The sequence below is a fragment of the Bidens hawaiensis genome, unplaced genomic scaffold, assembly GCF_021521415.1.
Source record: "Bidens hawaiensis isolate Kalapana, Puna unplaced genomic scaffold, B.hawaiensis_p1.1 tig00027138_1, whole genome shotgun sequence".
Classification (NCBI taxonomy): domain Eukaryota; kingdom Viridiplantae; phylum Streptophyta; class Magnoliopsida; order Asterales; family Asteraceae; genus Bidens; species Bidens hawaiensis.
The window spans coordinates 189,380-210,159 of record NW_027494387.1 but is presented as its reverse complement, the minus strand read 5'-3'; the positions used below and the strand labels follow the sequence as shown (position 1 = coordinate 210,159).

Here is a 20,780-nt window from a genome sequence, read left to right as displayed (position 1 = left end):
CATTTTTTTAACACATCTTTTTTACGTTCCCTAGCTCCCAAGCAGCAAAGGGAACACAACTTTCAATAGTCTTTCGCTAGTCTAATGTCATTCCAAAATAATGTCTTATCACCTTGGATTTCAAATTAAGGTTATTATGGTTCATGCAAGAGATTCATTTCTTTCAATTCCATTTCCCCAAAAATTTTAAAATGTACGTTAATAATTATTGCATACAACGTTTCTTTTTATAAAAGAAAAAGACACTATAAAAACAGTTGATATGGAATTATGTGAGGAGGAGTTGTGTAAATGGCTGAATGAATATTCAGAGGAGTTTGAGCTTGGTAAGATGGTGATGATTAACTGAAAAACGTAAATTAATCCCTACATGAAAAGTTTATTAAAAGAATGATATATATGATATTTCGGTTTTATTTTTGGTTTAGACATATATGATATTTAAGAAGTTTCTAAGGACATATATGTAATTCTCCCTTTCATTATTACTTGTTTTTTTTATAAGAAAAAGAAATATTATAGAAACCCATTTAACATTGGGCATAAGAAGACAAAAAAGAGTATGAAAAATTGAAAATAACATTAATTAATGATTCTGTTCTTCATACACATTTTATTCGTTTACAAAATTAATTATTAATCATCTTATAGAAAAACTCGGTGAATTGTAGTACTCTTAATCAGGTAATTGTTTTGTGCAAGTTTTCATATTTGTACTTGCTAGAATGCCATAGGTAGCCAGGTAGGGTCAACGGAATTCGACCGTTTCTTCAAGAAATTGAATAGTTCAGTTGTTCAAGTACATTAGACTAGATCATCCCATATTACAGGTTATCTAGAACTCTCAAACGTCCACGTGCGTCATTTTCTATAAACAAATGTTCTTCTGTGTCTTGGTTACTTAGATTATTTAACAGAGTTGCAATTAATTCTTGAGCTTAAGCTCATGCATGAACTACTTGCTAATAAGCAACTAATCAAGCTGCAAGAAAACACAGGTTACGTGTAATCAGATCCAAGAAAAAGGCCATACTAATTACAATTAAACAATAAAACACCTTGTTTTCTTGTTATTCCAATTATATGGCCATTAAAAGAAATTTTCTTAGGTAAAGGGTAACCACTCCAGCTAGGGATCAATCTTAGTGTTCATTGATTTGTTTATAATGAAGTGAGTTTTCTCTAAACCGCGTGTTCATTGATTTGTTTCGTGTTCATGATATTGATTCCATCTTTGAGAGATTACATGATATGTAGGGGTTTCCATCAATTGTTTTGATGAGACCAAATTCGTGTTTAACAAGCCAAAAAGACCGGAATAATGATGCACGGTCACAGGATTGTGGAAGATATTTCCTTTATCTATAAAGAATCCGGCAAAAATGTACTAAATGGATTGAGAGACTTGGAATAAATTTGATTTCAATTTGTAAATTTAGTTTTTATTTTTGCCTGGTGTTGTATAATTTCATGTTGGTGTCTAATCTTGTACTTCTAGCCTCCGGCTAGCTTGGGTTTTTTTGTTAATAATATAAGTTGTTCCAAAAGAAACGTTAACAACTTAGCATCACATATGTTGGAATACCAAATGGCTTGCAATCTAGCAACATTGGTATCAAGGTGTGTAATAAAGATATCATGACGAAGTGGTTGTTGGTTCTGGTCCAATGATGGAAAAAATGAAAAATGCGTTAGCCGTTCTAAAAAAAAGTTAATGATGTAGTTATTACGGTATTCCTAATTTTTAGCATCAGTTATGGTCTATGTTGTTTCCCTTTAAATATTTATAATAAGTGTTAATTGTGTTGTGTGGCAACCAACCACAACTCCACAAGCTCAAGCTTTTCTAATCCCTTTACTGCTTCGTTCACGTACAGTAACTAACAATGTCTTTGGAACTGCTCATCCTCTCATTCCAAGAGGGAGAGAGCTATTCTAGAGTATTCGGGTGAAAACTCGCCTTCTTTGCATGAAATAATTAGATCGCCTCAACCACTTTGGGAGCTTAAAACAAATTTTAAGATCAGTGCACCTTATCGTGAAAATTAAATTATTTTTTCTTAGGATTCTAAAAAGGCGAAAACAAGACGGCACAAATTAAATTATTGCCAGCCTTAGTATAAAGGTCATAAAATCACATAACTATAACAGAAAGTTTGAGAGAATGAAAGCTAAGAAAGTTGTAATCAAAGAGTAAAAATCGAATCCGAAGAGATGTATTCACATCTAAAAGAAAGAATTGCCCCCCTTGGAAGCGCAAGCTTCTAAGTTCTAACTTTTATTTATTTATTTTTATTTTATAAAGAGAATCTTTTTTGTAACTCTAATGATTTCTAGAATTAAAAAGTTATGCACATTTAATGTCAAGGGTCTTCTTTTATATGTCATGCTAGGTTATAACATTTCTCCGTGAAATTTTGTACCTTGTCGACTCTATTGTCACCTGAAAAATCTGAACATTATTTTTGGTTTCTTGGATTGACCATATATGCATATATCTCCTTCTAGTAGCCGAATTGTCTTTTCATTTAATTTATCGTGCATAAATACCAAAACCATAGCCACCTTTGTCAAAATTCACCATCTTTAAATATCTAGAATATCACACAACGCGTACGTAACCTTAGAGTCCACAACGACCAACTTCATTAAATATCTTGCAATATATAGATATCAATTATCAAGTTATATATATATATATATATATATATATATATATATATATATATATATATGTCCAGTTATTTAACAAACAAAAAAACCATGCAGAAATCTATGGAAGAATTGAAGAAGACAGTGCCGCTTAGCGCTGTTCGAGTTCACAGTGAGATGGTTGGAACAGAAGACATTATTAAATCTATGCCAATACCCGAAAGAAGCAGGCTAGAGTCTCCGTCGAAGTCTAACTGGCAGGTGTTTATGTTCGGGTTTGGGACAGGTAAGTTTCCAACTAAGATGGAGTTGAGTGACATCAAGAAAAGGCAACTCCGGCAGCAGGCTACAGAAGACCTACCTGAAGGCGGTGAGGATGAAAGTGATCACGGGAGAAGTGGGAAGAAGCGGTGGTGGGTGTTGATTGACGTTTTTAGATGTGGTGGTGGATATGATGAAGAGATAGCCGTGAAAGTCTTACAAACGTCGTTTCGCTCGCTTAAAAGATTTGACTGATCATAGGACTTTTAGCCTGGTATGAAGGGGCTAAATAAGACTCGAGTGTGAGTTCGTATCGGGTATCCAAAAAAAGTTAAAAAATCATAACTATGTATAGGTATTTTAATACAATTTAGTTTTTTTTCCACATGATTTATAGTTTGTGTGAGTTTTAAAAGTGATCTCATATTGATTCGTTAGCAAAGGAGTGCCTTGTTTAACCGATTTAAGATATGAACAGTTTTCTCAAAACAAACACACTTTCAATAAAACTGCAAATTCAGAAACATAACATTCAACCACAGTTTAATCTGTAAAGTTGAGGTCTTTGAAACCCCAGATACGTATTGTTCGATCATCACTAGCCGATGCAACCATATGCGGGTTCACCGGATTCCAGCTAGTACAGTTCACAGCTCCAGAATGACCACCTAAAGTCTCTAAAAGCTCACCTGTTTCCCTCTGCCACACATACACCCGCGAGTCTTCACTCCCACTAGCAACAAACGCTTGATCAACCCCGCCAAAACAAGCCCGAACCACAAATCTTGAACATTTATGACCTTTATATTTAACCAAAAGCTTTACATCCACATCCAGACTACAAAGATGTATTTCTTAATTGATTCACCAAACTAACCAACAACAACTTATTATCACCAGATAATGAGAACGAAACAATGTTATAATCCTCTGTGATCAATCTTTCTTTCCCTAATTCTCGATCAAATATCAGTATCATGTTTTCCTTGCAAATCGAAATTATAAACTTCCCGTCACTCTTAATCTGCAAATCTGATATCCTCAACGTCTTTTCACCTCCCCAAGATTCCAACTCGTTCCCATCCAAATCCCACATCACAATGCTTTTATCGTTAAATCCGGTAAACACCCTTTGACTATCCGGAGACCAGTTACACGATACCATACCAAGATCGGTTTTATCAAAAACACCAACACATTCACCAGACTGAACATCCCAACACCTCACAACCTCTTCTACACCACATGTCAGAATCCGATCTTCACTCGGACTCCAACAAACACACGAAACCGGTTCTCTATGCCCTAGTAATCTATGCTTAACAACGAGTCTGCCATCGAGACTAACTTCCCATATAATTGCCGACTTGTCTTTCCCACACGAAGCTAAGAATTTCCCATTATTTGAAAACTGAACAAACCAGACTTCATCTCGATGTTCTTGTAGAATCTGTAACGTCTCAGACGGAATTCGAGTTCTTCCACAATTATGATCACTGAATAACGAATCAACCCGTACAGAATTATGAAACGAACAAGAATCTTGCTGCGAATCAAGAGCTTGTTCTACTAATCGTACCAATCTTCCCTGCGGGATAACAACATTTGGCGGAAACAACTTTTTCAAATCAAGAATGACCTCTGATTTCGGCTTCGGTTTAGTAACATCATCACGAGAACATAACAATAAAAACGAAAGTGAAGAAACACTAACCGGACCCCTGGCAGATTACGGGTAACCTGGGGGTTAGATAGATGTTTCCCACGAGGGGTTAGACCCGGTAAAGATGGTTCTTCTGATAACCTGCAAAACAGACACCGTGAGCTTGTCACTGAGAAGGGGGGGGGGGGGTTCCTCCTTGTGACCACCCTCCGGCGTGAGAATCAGACTAGATTGCTCTTTAAATATAAATGTATATTAAGAGATTGCTAGAGCAGATATCAGGTATAATATGATGAGATATGATGAGATGAGATGGTTATACCATTTGTGGTATTTATAGCCGAAGGTAGGTTTCCAAGGAGGTGTGGCCGGCTGCAATAGTATTCCTGTTCCACCAACAGTGTCCTACGCACGTGCCCTGCTGGTAGTTGGTGGGTAGGCAGCGGCTGATAGTGACCAGGCCTGCTGTGTACTATTCCTTTTCCACCAACTGCCGGCTATGCACGTGGTATGACAGGAGTTGGTGAGTAGGCAGCGGCTAATAGTGACATACAGTACAGGAGCATGCTGCTCGCCATACTGTTGTCAATAAGCTGTCGTATCTTTAGTCAGATCTTTTGCCCATACCTCGTCAGGTACAGTACAGAAGATCTTCCCGTATCGTACGGACTGGCTTATTTGGGCGGGAGTATTCCCCCTCCCGCCCTTGTGCGGGATTGACCCCGGCTTTGCTCATTCCTTCAGGTGACACTGAGTGATTGAGAGCTAAGTGCCTTGTGCGTGTAGCCTTGCTGCGCGGGTGGCCTTCCCTGATGGCTTGTATCTGCAGCTGCGGGAACAGGCAGAGTCCTTCACCACTGGGAGGCATTTCCTGCGGGAACAGCTTGCGTACTGCGCGTAAGGACGTCACGTCTCTGAGCATGGTTGGTCCTGCTGATCCAGTTGGTTTCTGCGCAGACGTCCCTCTTCAAGGTGAGTCTTGCGGGTCCAACTGGGCTCTGCTGGGACCTACCTCTTCAAGTCCCCCCAGTCCAATGTTCTTCTCATGAGTGTTTAATAAAGTGAGGTGAACTTTTGGACTTAAGCAAAGGGTTTTGAAAAGGGTTTTTTAAGGTTTTCCATGGGGATTCTTCCCGCGGAAGTCCTTGTCACTTGCAGAAATTCCTGAGTTTCCTGCTTGATCTTTGGGTATGATGCGGGTAGGTCTGTAGCCTCCTCGCAAGTCAGGAGCGCTGAGTCCCACTTGTGTGGATTCTCCATGAGGTTTTGGTAGTTTTGAACATAGTGATCAATTATGTTAAAACCACCAATTCCATCCTGGAGCTTCAAACAATGTAGTTCTCGACGTTCCCGCTATGCGGGGATGTTATTTCCGTTTCCGCAAGCATTGCCCAGAAGATCCTTCTTGGTTTCAATTCCCTGCGGAGCGCTAGGTATGTGAAGGGTTTTGCCTTAACACTGTACCCGCGCTCGTCTTACGGTTACTTTACTTCCAAGGTATTCCTGGCGTCAATTCCCTGCGGGTGCTAGGTATGTGAAGGGTTTTGCCTTAACACTGTACCCGCATCCGTCTTACGGTTACTTGGTTGCCAAGTTACTCTTGGCTTCAATTCCCTGCGGGTGCTAGGTATGTGAAGGGTTTTGCCTTAACAATGTACCCGCATCCGTCTTACGGTTACTTGGTTGCCAAGTTACTCTTGGCTTCAATTCCCTGCGGGTGCTAGGTATGTGAAGGGTTTTGCCTTAACAATGTACCCGCATCCGTCTTACGGTTACTTGGTTGCCAAGTTAAGGGGTATTTTCCCGCTTACTTTTGAATCTTTTTGAATTTTGAAATTCGAAAGGTTAGTGAAAGGATAAGAACAGTCCAAACCTCTGAAACGTCGTGCGACGGTTTCTTCTGACTGTGTCAGAACGTGCAGGAAGTTATGGTGACGTGACAGTACATGGTCATTCCAGACGCTTTTTCAGGCGCGTGGGCGCGAATTTTCGGGCGCGTGGCCGCGAAATTAATGGTACGCGTCCTTTCAACAGCTGTTGCCAGCTTGCTTTTCGCCACGTGTCATAGTTTCATTGCACCTTCAATTTCTCTCTCTTCCGCATTAAATTCATCGCATTAATTGCGATTAGTATATAAAGGGGGAGAGGGTTCTTTGTAATCCACACTTTCACTCTTCTCTTCATCTTAAGAACGATTTTCGGCGAATACTCATCTTTCAGTCGAGCATTCTCTTGAAATCGTTTTCTTACTTTTTGCAAGATGTCGTCTCGTGATCTCGAATCTACAGCCGATGACATGAGTACTGCTGGCGAGTGCCAGTGTGCTCTGCCTGGCGATCTGTATCAGTACATCGTCAGGAAGTTCATGCTTGAGTCTCTCGAGCCTGAGTTTCCTGAACCCCACCAGACGGTGTATGATGCCCCCAGAGGCAAGATCGGGGTTTATGCTGCATTCTTTGTTTATGGGAATCTTAGGTTCCCATTGACAAAGTTTGTTTACCGTGTCCTTGAGAGGCACGGTGTGCACCTGACCGAGGTGCACCCGATGGCGATTGCCAAGATCCGGCACTTCGAGTGGGTGTGCCGGATTCTGGGCATTGAGCCCTATGTTGACCGCCTGATGACCTTCTACACTTGGAGGTGCATCCAGGGGTGGTACACGTTGATAACTCGGATTAAGGGTTTGAAGATTTGCGCAACCGAGCGCAGTCTTCGCTCGTGGAAGCGAGAGTTCTTCTACATCTCCGCTCGCGCCATCCCCCTTGCCATGAAATTTAAGAACGGGCAAGCACTTCCCAGCCTTCACGCCTCCAACTACGAGGAGGCGGAATGGTTTTCGAAGATATCCCGAGTCCAATCTCCGGTTTACCGGTTTGCGGAGTCCGGGATGGTGATGTTGGGGATGAGCCGGGTGTGGAAGGATGCGGATGCGCATAAGATCCCAATCGTCCTCGAATACGGTTCGAACTCTGTTCCTTACGGTATGCTTTGTTTCTTTTTGTTGATTCTGAATTTCTTCTAACTTCTTTCCTGTTTATTTCAGAGGGGAACGACTTGCAGTCGCTCCTGAACCCGCGGGAGGCTGACGGTCCCGCTCGGATGGGTACTCGCGCTCTAGACGAGAACGAGTTGCCCATCCTAGAACAAACGGCGGATCGGTTCGTGGAGGTCTATCCACTAGGCCACGAGATCCTTAGCGTCAGGCGGCCAGGTAAGGCGCTATTCGACCCTCGACCCCTCAATGTTGAAACCTCTGCTGGAATTCCTTTAATCGTATGTTCTGATGAGGAATCCGCAGATGGTCCTCCGTTGGTGCGGAAGAAGAAGGCAGCCGGCGGGAATGGGAAGGAGAAAGTGGCCTCCACTGCCGATCCGGCGCCTCGGTCTGATTCGGAGACCGAGAGCGAAGAGGTGGCGGGGAATCCCGGTGGTGATAAGACCACCGCTCCGGAGGCTGCGACTGTCACCTCCGGAGAGCCCAAGAAGACGACGGTGAGCGGCGCAAAGAGGCCGGCTCCATCGGGTTCGTCCCCGCCTCTCCGTACTTTCAGGCTCAAGAAAACCCGTAAGTACAAATTTTACTTTTAACTTCATAGCTCTTATCATTAACAGTTATCTTCTTTACGCAGGCGTGGATGTTGACGCATTCCAGGGTGGAGCGCAGAGGAGTACTTCGCCAATGACGGTAGGCTTGGTCAGCCTACCTGAGGCGACGACCCAGGCGCCTGCGCCTGCTTCCGCTGGTTCAGTTGCTCACTCCTTTGAGCCGACTGTTCTAGCTGTGATGACGTCACCGCCGGCTGTGAGTGTTATTTTTACCGCATCTTTCACCGAGCCGGCGGTTACTTTTGCTGCGGATTCCGCGGCTGCGACCGCGGCGGCTTCTACCATGCCTCCGTCATCGGCAACGACGGCCGAACCTTCAGGTATGCATGGGGCTTCTCGCCAATCTCTGTCTCCTTCCCATCTGCCTGACCTTTTGGATGGATTTCCCTTGGGTTCAGGTGATGGGTTTGGCGGCTATCGGCCTGTTATTGACCCTACAGGTGCGTAGGGTTGTTTTGGCCCATTATATATATATATATATTTTTTTTTATCATCTTTTCCTAACTGCTTTATGTTTTTTGCAGTGTCGGATTCCAATGAAGTGTATGTTCCACGATGGAACATTCGCCGAGGAACAACCCTTCGCACCCCTGTGGAGTGCGTGGAATGGGCTCGTCACGCTGCTCCCAGTGGTGCGTTGGGGGAAGCCATGGCTAGCTACCAGGAGGGTAGGCTAACCAATGAGCTTCGGGTTCTCCTGGCCCGGATGCAGCCGTGCGTCGAGCTGCTTTGTCGTGAAAACGACAAGTTAAAAGCAGCTCGCCTTAAAGAAGTGGCTCAGGCGCGGGCTATCCGGGAGGAGAACCAAAGGCTTTCCGCAGTGGCTGCGGAAAAGGAGAAGGCCTTCAAGGCCCTCGAGGTTGAAGTTCAGGCTCGACTCGAGGCCCGTTCCAAGGCTGCCCAAGCTGTTAATGAACAACTTCGGCTGGCTAAGGAAACTGCAAGGAACGCAACCGAGAGGGCCACCAAGGCTGAAGCTGTTGCTGAGCCTCTACGCGTGGAGAATGAAGAGCTTAAAGCCAAATTAGAGGCTCTCCAGCAGGCTCATGATGCCTTGGCGATGGAAGACGCCAAAAAGCTCCAGGAGATCTTGGACCAGAGGGGGGTGCTTGACCTTACTGAGCGGAAGCTAAAGGGCGTCGAAGAGGCTGCGGCTAAAGAAGTGTTGCTTGCCAACCTCAACAAGAGTGAAGCCGAACGCACCCGTAACGAAGCTCAAGCTGCTCTCCAAGAAGCTCTGGTTGCCAAAGAATGGCTTCTTCGAGAAGCGTTGTCTCAGGTATGCTTTTCATTTCTTTACGCTTTTCTTTGTAGATAGAAAAGGTTTTGATACTTGTATATTTTCTTGTAGGTTGTGCATCGGGTCTTCTCAGAGACCTCTTATGATGATGCTATGAGCGCAGCCCTCAACGCTTCTCACGAGGATGGGGAAAAGGCCGGCTTCCTGCTTGGTCTAGGGTTCGTTGAGAAAGGCATCCCGCCTTCCAACTTCCCTTTGTACAATGTTGATACTGAAGCTGTTTACGACCAAGCAGTGAATCAGTACGCCGCCTTCCCGCATCCGGTGGTGGAGAAGGTGAATCAAGTTGCTTCTGCTGATGATGGGTTAGCTATCCTTAAAGCTTTCCTTGAACTGCCACGATCTACTGATGGTGCTGGTCCAAGTGGAAGTGGCCCTGAAGCCTGATCCTGAAGATCCCTTCCCACTGCTAGGATAGATTTAGCTTGTATAGATTTATTTTCTTGGAGGCGGGTAGTTACCCGGCCATTGTAATGAATCATTGTGAAATATAAATCTTTTTGCGGGTAAGACCGCTACTTTCATTGGATTCCTTGCTTTGTAAACGTTATATGACTTGCATACTTTAGTTTAAATTAGCAATTTTCCAAGTGTGTAGAATAAGTTAACCTTTGAACGTGGTAGATAATAGGTTAAAGTTTTGCTTCCTCTTTCGTGATTGTGCGGGTAGGACCGTCACTTGCACTTAGTAGGGTGGCTAAACTTTACCTACATCTGACCTGCGTGGAGGTTTTCCTCATCTTTTTTGAAATTTCTAAGTGTTTAGGATAAGTAAACCTTTGAACGTGGTAGATAATAGGTTGAAGTTTTGCTTCCTCTTTCGTGATTGTGCGGGTAGGACCGTCACTTGCACTTAGTAGGATGGCTAAACTTTACCTATATCTGACCTGCGTGTAGGTTTTCCTCATCCTTTTGTTAGAAATTCTCTGTTTTGAACCGTTCGACGCGCGGTTGTCAATAGGTTAGTGTTCAGTTTCCTCTCATGATTCATGCGGATAGACCGGCACTTTCATTTAGTAGGATGACTGAACTTTTCCCCTTCAACTGACCTGCGTGAAGGTTTGCCGTTTTTTGGGTTTATGCGGGTTTTGCCGCCTTCCCCACGCAATGACTTTCCACGTAATTATGCGGTGAAGACCGGCATATCCGTGTTGAATAAATTAACCGTTCGACGCGCGGTTGTTAATAGGTTAGTGTTCAGTTTCCTCTATCATGATTCATGCGGATAGACCGGCACTTTCATTTAGTAAGATCTGAACTTTTCCCCTTCAACTGACCTGCGTGAAGTTTTGCTGTTTTTTGGGTTTATGCGGGTTTTGCCGCCTTCCCCATGCAACGACTTTCACACTTACGTATGCGGTGAAAACCGGCATCAGTGTTGATAGTTCATAAAGTATAAATGTAAAATCATCAGCGTCGATGTTCTAGGGAGAATCATTTCCATTAGAAGTGGCTCTTGGCCTTTTCTTTACAAATTTGGAATTGATCTACATGCAAGCTGTGTAATTGAGCTCCCTTCCATGTTGTTGGGATGGGAGTGCCATCGAGCCGATACGCACCTGGTTCGGGATCTCGTTCTTTACGCAGCATGTAGTCTCCACATTGAAGCTGGAATTTTATTCGTGTTTTCCCCAGCTGGGGTTCTACACGCATCAGCCTGCTCAGCGTTCATTGCGCCACGAGGTGTGCGAGCGTCCCATCTCTGACAAATGCTTCGACCATGTCTTTTACGTCTATGCATTCTTCAGTGTTGTGGCCTTTTGTCCTGTGAAAGTCACAGTATTTGCTCCGATCGGCATTGTGACGATGTCGGATTATTGGAGGCTTTGGCCATGGAAGCTCCTCAGTGGCGAATATCTCGGTGACGCTTTTGGTGAGCGGCGTCCATCTGTTCTGGTTTGACTGTACATTATCCCTTCCGCCTAACCGATGTTGCAAGCCGGATGAGGTGTCAAAGTTTACCCTTGACTGCCAAATGCCTAGCTTCCGCTTTTTGTTTAATCGGGCGGTAAGGACGTTGTCTTCTCTTGTTTTCTGGGTGTAGAGGTTTGTGCTCTGTGGGAGATCTCTACCCAGTTGCTTCTCCGTTTCCGCAAAGCGTTTAGCTGTTGTCATGATGGCATCCCATGTGGATGGCATACCATCTTTACCTGTTAAGGTGCGGATGAGCTCTGGGTCGTTCGCGCCCTGAATAAAAGCAGCGCGAACAAGATCTTCGCTAATGTTACCCAGACTTAGCTTCTTCGAGTTGAAGCGAGTGATGAAGTCTAGCAAAGATTCATCTTCTTCTCGAATGCATTTGAGGATTGTCCATTGCTCCTCGGTATACTTTCTTTGCTGGCTGAAGTGTTGGCTAAACTTCTGTTGGAAGTCTGCCCAGTCGTAGATGTGGTTGACCGGTAGACGATCGAACCACGCTCTAGCAGCCCCGACAAGCGTCATCTGGAACATGTAACACCACGTAGGTTCCGTCAAACTACTGACGGTTGCCCCCGCTATGAATCTGTTCAAATGATCATCTGGGTCGGATATACCATCATATGTGCCTATGCTGGACATTTGTTTGGCACTTTTTGGGGCAATTGCTTCTGCAATGTCCCTTGCAAATTTGGACGTTCCCGCATTTGCAAAGTTTGGTCTGAATGTTTTGGAGAAGTCACGTGGACTTCCACTTGTGTTTTTTGGTTTGAAGGCTTCTCCAAAATGCCTTCTCGGTTGGGAGTCCGTTTCCTTACGCTTCCCTTTTGCCCTATGGCGAGGGTTCGCGTCGGAGTCGGATTCCTCCGAGTCATCGTCCCAGAATTTTTCGAATTCGTCAGCCTGTTGGACGGAACGCAAGCGTTCGTCCAACTCAGCTTGGAATTCCTTTTGACGTGCCTCCGCCCATGCCTTAACTTCATCGAGTGTTTGGCGGGGGAGTCTTGTTCGTTTCTCTAACTGGGTATCGGTGATTCCCAGTGAGCGATTATTTACTGCACTTGCCCCAGCTTGGGTAACTGGGGTAGTGGTCGTAAAATTTACTTCACTTGCCCCGGCTTGGGTAACCGGGGTAGTGTTTGTAAAGACTGTGTAGCCGGTATTCCCCCCAGTAGCTGGGGTTGTGGTTACCGGAGTTTCTTTAACCATCTTTCCAGAAGTTTGAAAAAACTGGGGAAAAATGAAGTTCTAGCTTTATGCACGGATGGCGCCAATGAAGAAACACTAACCGGACCCTTGGCAGATTACGGGTAACCTGGGGGTTAGATAGATGTTTCCCACGAGGGGTTAGACCCGGTAAAGATGGTTCTTCTGATAACCTGCAAAACAGACACCGTGAGCTTGTCACTGAGAAGGGGGGGTTCCTCCTTGTGACCACCCTCCGGCGTGAGAATCAGACTAGATTGCTCTTTAAATATAAATGTATATTAAGAGATTGCTAGAGCAGATATCAGGTATAATATGATGAGATATGATGAGATGAGATGGTCATACCATTTGTGGTATTTATAGCCGAAGGTAGGTTTCCAAGGAGGTGTGGCCGGCTGCAATAGTATTCCTGTTCCACCAACAGTGTCCTACGCACGTGCCCTGCTGGTAGTTGGTGGGTAGGCAGCGGCTGATAGTGACCAGGCCTGCTGTGTACTATTCCTTTTCCACCAACTGCCGGCTATGCACGTGGTATGACAGGAGTTGGTGAGTAGGCAGCGGCTAATAGTGACATACAGTACAGGAGCATGCTGCTCGCCATACTGTTGTCAATAAGCTGTCGTATCTTTAGTCAGATCTTTTGCCCATACCTCGTCAGGTACAGTACAGAAGATCTTCCCGTATCGTACGGACTGGCTTATTTGGGCGGGAGTATTCCCCCTCCCGCCCTTGTGCGGGATTGACCCCGGCTTTGCTCATTCCTTCAGGTGACACTGAGTGATTGAGAGCTAAGTGCCTTGTGCGTGTAGCCTTGCTGCGCGGGTGGCCTTCCCTGATGGCTTGTATCTGCAGCTGCGGGAACAGGCAGAGTCCTTCACCATTGGGAGGCATTTCCTGCGGGAACAGCTTGCGTACTGCGCGTAAGGACGTCACGTCTCTGAGCATGGTTGGTCCTGCTGATCCAGTTGGTTTCTGCGCAGACGTCCCTCTTCAAGGTGAGTCTTGCGGGTCCAACTGGGCTCTGCTGGGACCTACCTCTTCAGAAAGCTCACAAACCCTCGTTTGATTCTTATCAATGGAAAGAGGCGATATCTCGGTTCACAATGTTCTTAAAGCATCAAGCAACTTATCATCATTCAAAAATTCTATAAACTTGTGTTCTAGTATAACGAAAGACACCGACTTACCAACCGATTCATCTAGAACCGAAAGTTTTCGCAACGAACTCAAACCCGCATCCCAATTCCCATCAAGAACATGTTGGATGAATTCGGAAACCACGGGTGACGAAAACAAAATGTCGGATTCTTTCTCGAGACACGCGGTTGTGTTCGGGTACCCAAGAGAATGTAAAGACTCAGCTATTAATCTAACGAATTCAACTTTCTTGATTCCCATAGACCCGATTGAATCAACTGAATCATCATCATCCATTGATGAATAATAATAGGTACCCGATGATCCTAGTTTTCTACGTTTTGATGGTAGGTCAGAACCCTTAACACCTCCCATGAACTGGATAATCAGTCCATACACAAATTGAAAATTAACAGATGAATTGGAATAATATAAAAACCTCTTATTAGAAGGAATTTGTATAAAGAATCAAGATATGGTGTCTAAATGAAATGAATAAAAGAAGTTAGTGGAGGGCTATAAGCAAAAGGTGAAGATTTGTTATTGGAACACACATATTAATATAATAATATTTTATTCTTCTTCTTGGGCGACAACTTCCTTCCGTCCCCGCCATGGAGGATAAATGGAACATCTTCTGCATCCCACATATTTTAGACTCCGGCAACCCTAAATGGGTCATTAAAACATTTGCCTTCTCCGGTAACTCCTTTCCCCAATTATATTATTCTAAAACCCTGAAACTGGGGCAAAGAAGGAATCAAGGTCACATATGGAGAGGGTTTAATCCGTCGAACGTAAGCTCTGACGTCATATTTATCATCCCCTCTACCTCTACCTCTAATTCATTTGTAATTTGTCTGATGGGAATTTCCTAATTTTGTTTGTAATTTATTATTATTATTATTATTATTATTATTATTATTATTATTATTATTATTATTATTATTATTATTATTATATGCAAATTTTAGGAACATGAACAGGTAAGGATACTCAAGACACATCATCTTCAGCCTTGCTTTTCTTTGATAAACATATATTTAAGTTAAGCATTTCGATTTCCAATTTTAAAGTTTCTTTATATGATTTGTTCAGGCTATGCAATGATTTTTTACAGAATCAGTTTGTCTGGGATTTTAGCAACTGATACACTTTTGATGTTTAAAGTAATCCTACATCTGAAGTAAGTTTTTATCAATATGTTTGTGTATTCAATTGGTTACCTTCTTTAGTTTAGAACAAAGAAAATTGATATGTATTTCGAATGTTTCTATCATCTTTCGGTTGTTTTTGAATGTTGAAGGCAATATTCTTTTTTACTGAGGAATACATCCGAGATGTAGTGATGATGGTTGACCTGCTGATTTTGGTTCAATTGTTATAGTTTCAGAGGTCGGGATTGCTTCTCTTCAGGTATGCTTTAGTTTAAATGTTTTGTTTAGTTAATTAAACCTTGGCCCAATTGATATTTGACCAAGTGTGTATATGTAGGATATGAGTGTAGTTGTGGTTTGATTTTGTTTAGATAACTAAAATATTTTCAATTGGAAAATTATTCTTAAAATTTGAGGGCATGTTTGGTTGTTCATAGGAATTATAATATTTTTTGAATAAATTATATGTCTTTAACTGTTATTTTATGAAAATATATAAAAGTTTCTTCCCATGTTAATTATAAATATCACATCTCAAAGTTTAAAAGTTTGAATAACCTGATCGTTTTGGCTTTCTAAAGTCAAATGCAATATGTTTTCCACCAACCTTGATGACAGTTTTATTCTCAAATGTAACAATATTACAATTTTATTCTTGAAAATAATTAATATTTTTTTTTCTAACAAAGGGATACAAGCAATCAGGTTGTTTTCATTCAATATGATATATGATATGATATGCCCTTTCTCCAAAAGAAAAGTTGCAGTTCATTGAAATAAGAAGTAAGAAAATATAATAAGAAAAAAACAAATATTCTTGAACGAATTGTTTGACGAACCGCAGAACTAGATCTATGTCCAAACTGCAGGGTTTTTTCATTTTACATTTTCGCATGTTTAAAGTAAAATGGTGGTCTAAATGATGGAGATGCTCATGAAGTGAAATAATTAGGACACTTATAAGTTATATTCACCATCAAAATTACAGTTTTTGGAACCTTCCTATGGTGTGGAAACCTGATATGTTCAATTTTTTGAGTTAGTTATTTTATATATCGATCTGCTTTGTGTAATGATTGCATTATGGGTATGGGTCCATTGGGTGTATTTAGTGGCAAGTGATATAAGGATACTAAGTATGCCAAGAGTAGTCTTCTATCAATCCTTCATACTACTTTAGATTGCTTACCAAAATTTTACTTTTATATCATCCTTTGTAAATATTGTTTAAGTTTTGCCATTTTATTTCATTGATTATATGTTGTGATTTATAATCCACAGTAACAATGCGGTTTCGGTTCCTCGTAATACAAGAATCCCGAAGTTCCTAATGTATATGGATGTTTGGCACCGTGTGAGGTTGGTGTCTCAGTTGTTTTTTCGTTCTAAATTTTCATGCCATTTGAATTTTGATCGTGTTTTAAAAGTTTTGTGTACACAAGCACACTGAAAGTCTATTAGAGGGATTTACACCTATCAAGGATTTAGGACAGTATTCGTTTCCAGTAACTGTTTTTTTCTTTTGAATAGTTTTCATTATGCATGCAGGTACTCTATAAAGGGGAAGAATCAACTTGACAAGTTTTATCCTATCATTGGGGTATAAATTTCCATCTTTTGTTATCCTACATCAGTTGGTATTGTTTTATAAACATTATGACCATCGGGTTGTTTTCTTTTATTTGTATAATTGCAGGATGAATATGAATCTGCGGTTGAAGTATGTTTGATGTAGGAATTTCAAGTGTGGCCAACTCTTTAGAGTGGGCTAAAATATAAGACTACATACTGGAGTTTTCAATACACTCGCGAACATTTGGCATGGAACGGATTTTTGGAATCTATATTTGATGTGTTTTTCTATTGGAGATTATGCCTAGATAGATACTTGAATGATTTTCATTGTGTTTGTGTTTCTTTTAATGAAGCTGGTCATCATTTTACTCATTAGTGAAACAAGTTTTATTTTTATTTTACAATAAGTAGTATATTTGTTTAGAATTTATAGAAAATTAGTTTTGCTATTATGACATCAAATTACCCGTCCACCGGACGGGTATAAAACTAGTTTATATATGTTTACAAGGTGATTATGATAAGACAAAAACTTGGCCTCTAATTAACTACCAACAAATCAAGTAAAAGTAAATTCTAATAAGTTAGCCTCTTCAGGTTAATCCTATATAATATAACGACATAATAGAAGAGTTCTGTTTACTAGTCCAATCCACATCGATCGTCAAAGTCAAGACAACAAAAATGGTCACACTTGTCAACCATAACGAACATTGTACTAGTCTTTTATGTTTTATCCTTATCTATCATAGTCCTCCCTTCTAGTAATTATATAGTATGAATCTTCATGCATGGATCCTAATTAAATATCTTATGCACATATCTTTCTCTCTTTATATATACATAGCACACATTAATATATCATACCACACTTTTCTTTTATACAAAAATACACCCAAAACCATAATACCATGGCAGATGATCATATGGAAGACACAGAAGACACCATATCTCTATCTGGCCTTCTATTTGGAGACAATAACATCTCTCCCCAAGAAGTACTTTCCAAATCATCATCGTCGTCGTCAAGGTCTTCGTTTGAACACGAATTCTCCGGCTTCTTTGGTGAAGAATGGAGTCATGATCATACTAGTCATACTACATACACCACTTCACCTGAAAACATATTTTTTTGTGGCAAAGTTCTTTAATCAAAACCATCTATTTCCCGGGTTCCAAAGCCGGATACGAGTACCCGAACAACCGGACTGGTCCGGTCGAGTTCTGATTCTTATAAGTTCATGAAAACTGCCACATGGCAAAGCACTCCAAGGTCTAAGTCATTACCAAATGGTCCAAACAGATTATTATCATCAACATCTTCTTGTAAGTCAAAGTGGAAAGTGTTTATGCTTGGTTTTGGGTCGGCTAAGTATCCAACTACAATGGATATGAGTGATATCAAGAGCCGGCAGCTTCGGCGGCAGAATACAGTAAAGAGTGACGTCGACGGTGGCCGGAAGAAAAGTTGGTGGCGGTTGGTTGATGTTTTGGGATGTAGTGGTGGATATGAAAGAGACACCATGGTGGTGGTTCAATGAACCATGCATTAATCAGTATTCTTGTTTGTAAAAAAATATTAAATTAAACATGATTTGATGTTTAATTGTTTTTTGTTTATAGAAAATGTTATTATTATTCTTAATTAGATCCATATATTATCAGACATCAATATCACTTGCCGGCTTAATTTGACCATCTAAAATAATAATAAACTGTTTGATTGAAAGAGAGGTTTATTAATAATTATTATAGAGCATTATTTGAAATGAATATTATTGAGCTAGAAATTATTTGCTTTAGATTTCGATTTGGTCAAAGAATGATTAAATTTGAAACAAACTGTACGGGAACACGTACACGTGATCACATGAATAGGAAATCGTACAGATTTTTTGAGAAGTTTCCTAACAAATGGCTCAAGCTATTAAGAAATTACGAAGTATAAACAATGTGGGGTGTTATATAGGTGACGTTAATCAGTAACTAAGTTGCTATTGATGTGATTTTTATTAGGTATGACTGTTGTTATTTTGAGTTGCATTAATATATACGAATCGTATAGACTATATAGATATATGATTTGTATAGAACTAAACGAGTCATATATATATATATATATATATATATATATATAGCATAAAGGCATCTATAGCACTTTATATTAGACTAACATGAGACGTATACTTACTAAATTTTGTTTTTTTTTAACTAAAAAGTAGCTACTTTCAATAAACAGGATTGTTTTATTAATAAAAAAACAAAAAATTTAAACACATAATTTATGAGAAAGTGCATAATAAAACACATAATTTCTTGTGGAAATTCCAGGATTTTTTTTGGTTTTATTTGCTGTAAATTTGTAGAATATTTGTAGGAAATTTTAATTTGTGAAAAAATTGTTGGAAATGTTTGTAGAAAAAGTAGCCATTTTCTAGTAGTGTGCAAGTAGTTAAAATTGTAATTAGTTCAAAGTTGCAGAAGTTGCTAGACTTCTATGTCGGTCGGTTGGAGAGTTGCGGGTACTCGCCCTAGGTAGCGAGTACACGGTCATGGTATATCACAAAACGAAATAAATTTGGGAGATTATATATATATATATATCAAATATGTTAAGTTAACTAATATTTTATAGATAAAAATACGTGAATATCAATATATATTAATATATATATCAAATAATACATGTTGTTGGTTCCGAGGTGACAGATTCTAAGGCTGATATAGACTAATAGTTGACCAACTATGTGTTGAGTCAACCAATGCCAAGGTTGAGTTTATCGATGCAACCCGTTATTCACCATGTTTGAGAGTTGTATAAAAGTGGTATGGAACCCTTGAGTTCCGAGTACTCACTGATCAAGACCGAGTTAACCGAAATTTTATAACACTTTATTAGGTGATACCATGGGAGTACAAGTGAAAATAAAAGTGGGTGAAGAAGTAGTGCAAATGAAAGTGGGTGAAGATGTATTGGAGCATTTTTTTACTTACACTTAAAAAATTGGTTGTTATTTTGAGCCGTAGGCCCAATATCTGCCTAAGTTTTTTTTATTTTTTTTAGAGGGGGTGGGGGGCGGGGTTGCATGGCTGGATACGGGATTGTTTTAGTAAATTTGGGCACTTGGATTTTAAAACCGCATCCATTTTTGGTTTCCTACCCAACGCCTAGCTGTTACTCATTACCTATCGGGTTTAGCCCATGCTAGCGATTTTGCATGTTCAAGTTTCGCATTAGGTTTTCTTATAACCCGAATCTCACATCAATGTAAATTTAAAGTATCAAACAGTCTGAAGAAACACTAGATGACCCCGGCAGATTAAGGATAATCTGGGGGTTAAGTAGATGTTTCCCACGAGGGTTAGGTCCAGCAAAGATGGTTATTCTTCTCGACCTGCAAAATAGATACCGCGAGCTCGTCATTGAGAAGGGGGGGTCCCTCCTTGTGACCACCCTCCGGCGTGAGAATCAGACTAGATTGCTCTGAATATAAGTGTATATAGAGAGAAATAGCTAGAGAAGATAAGATGATGATACCGTTCCAAGGTGTTGGAGTATTTATAGCCGAATGTAGGTTTCCAAGCAGGTACGGCCAGCTGTATAATATTCCTTTTCCACCAACTACGGGCTATGTTCGTGCCACGATGGGAGTTGGTGGGTAGGCAGCGGCTGACAGTGACATTTTGTACTGGAGCGTGCTGCTCCTCGTACTATTGTCGGTGAGCTGTCACCCTGTGATTGGTTCATGGGTTGCTTTTGCCAGATCTTGTCTATTTGTCCATACCTTGGTAGGTATAGTACAAAAGATCTTCTAGAAGCGTACGGACTGGCTCTTTTGGGCGGGAATATTCCCGCCCTGCTCATTCCTTCTTCAGGTGACATTACTGAAGTATGAGTTAGTGCCTTATGCGTGTAGCCTTACTGTTAGTGCGGGTAGTCCTCCTTCTTGGCTTGTATCTGCAGCTGCGGGAACAGGCAGGGTACTTTACCAAGGGAGGCTTTCCTGCGGGAACAGCTGGCTTACTGCGTGTAAGGTCTTCATCTCTCTGAGCATGGTGGTCCTGCGGATCCAGTTGGTCTTTGCGCAGACGTCCCTCTTCAAGGTGAGTCTTGCGGGTCCAACATGGCTTTGCTGGGACCTTCCTCTTCAAGTCCCCCCAGTCCATTGTTCTTCTCATGAATTGTTATGAGGGGAACTTTTGGACTTTAAGCAAGGGGTTTTGAAAAGGGTTTTTCGTTTTTTAAGGTTTTCCGTGGGGATTCTTCCCGCAGTTTTCCTAATGTCACTTGCAGAAATTCCCG

At 41.3% G+C, this 20,780-nt stretch overlaps 1 pseudogene; it reads right to left on the bottom strand.

Moving 5' to 3' along the window:
* Positions 1–3,456: 3,456 nt before the first annotated feature.
* LOC143574908 (WD repeat-containing protein 26 homolog) lies at positions 3,457–14,120 on the bottom strand (annotated as a pseudogene).
* Between the last annotated feature and the right edge of the window lie 6,660 nt (positions 14,121–20,780).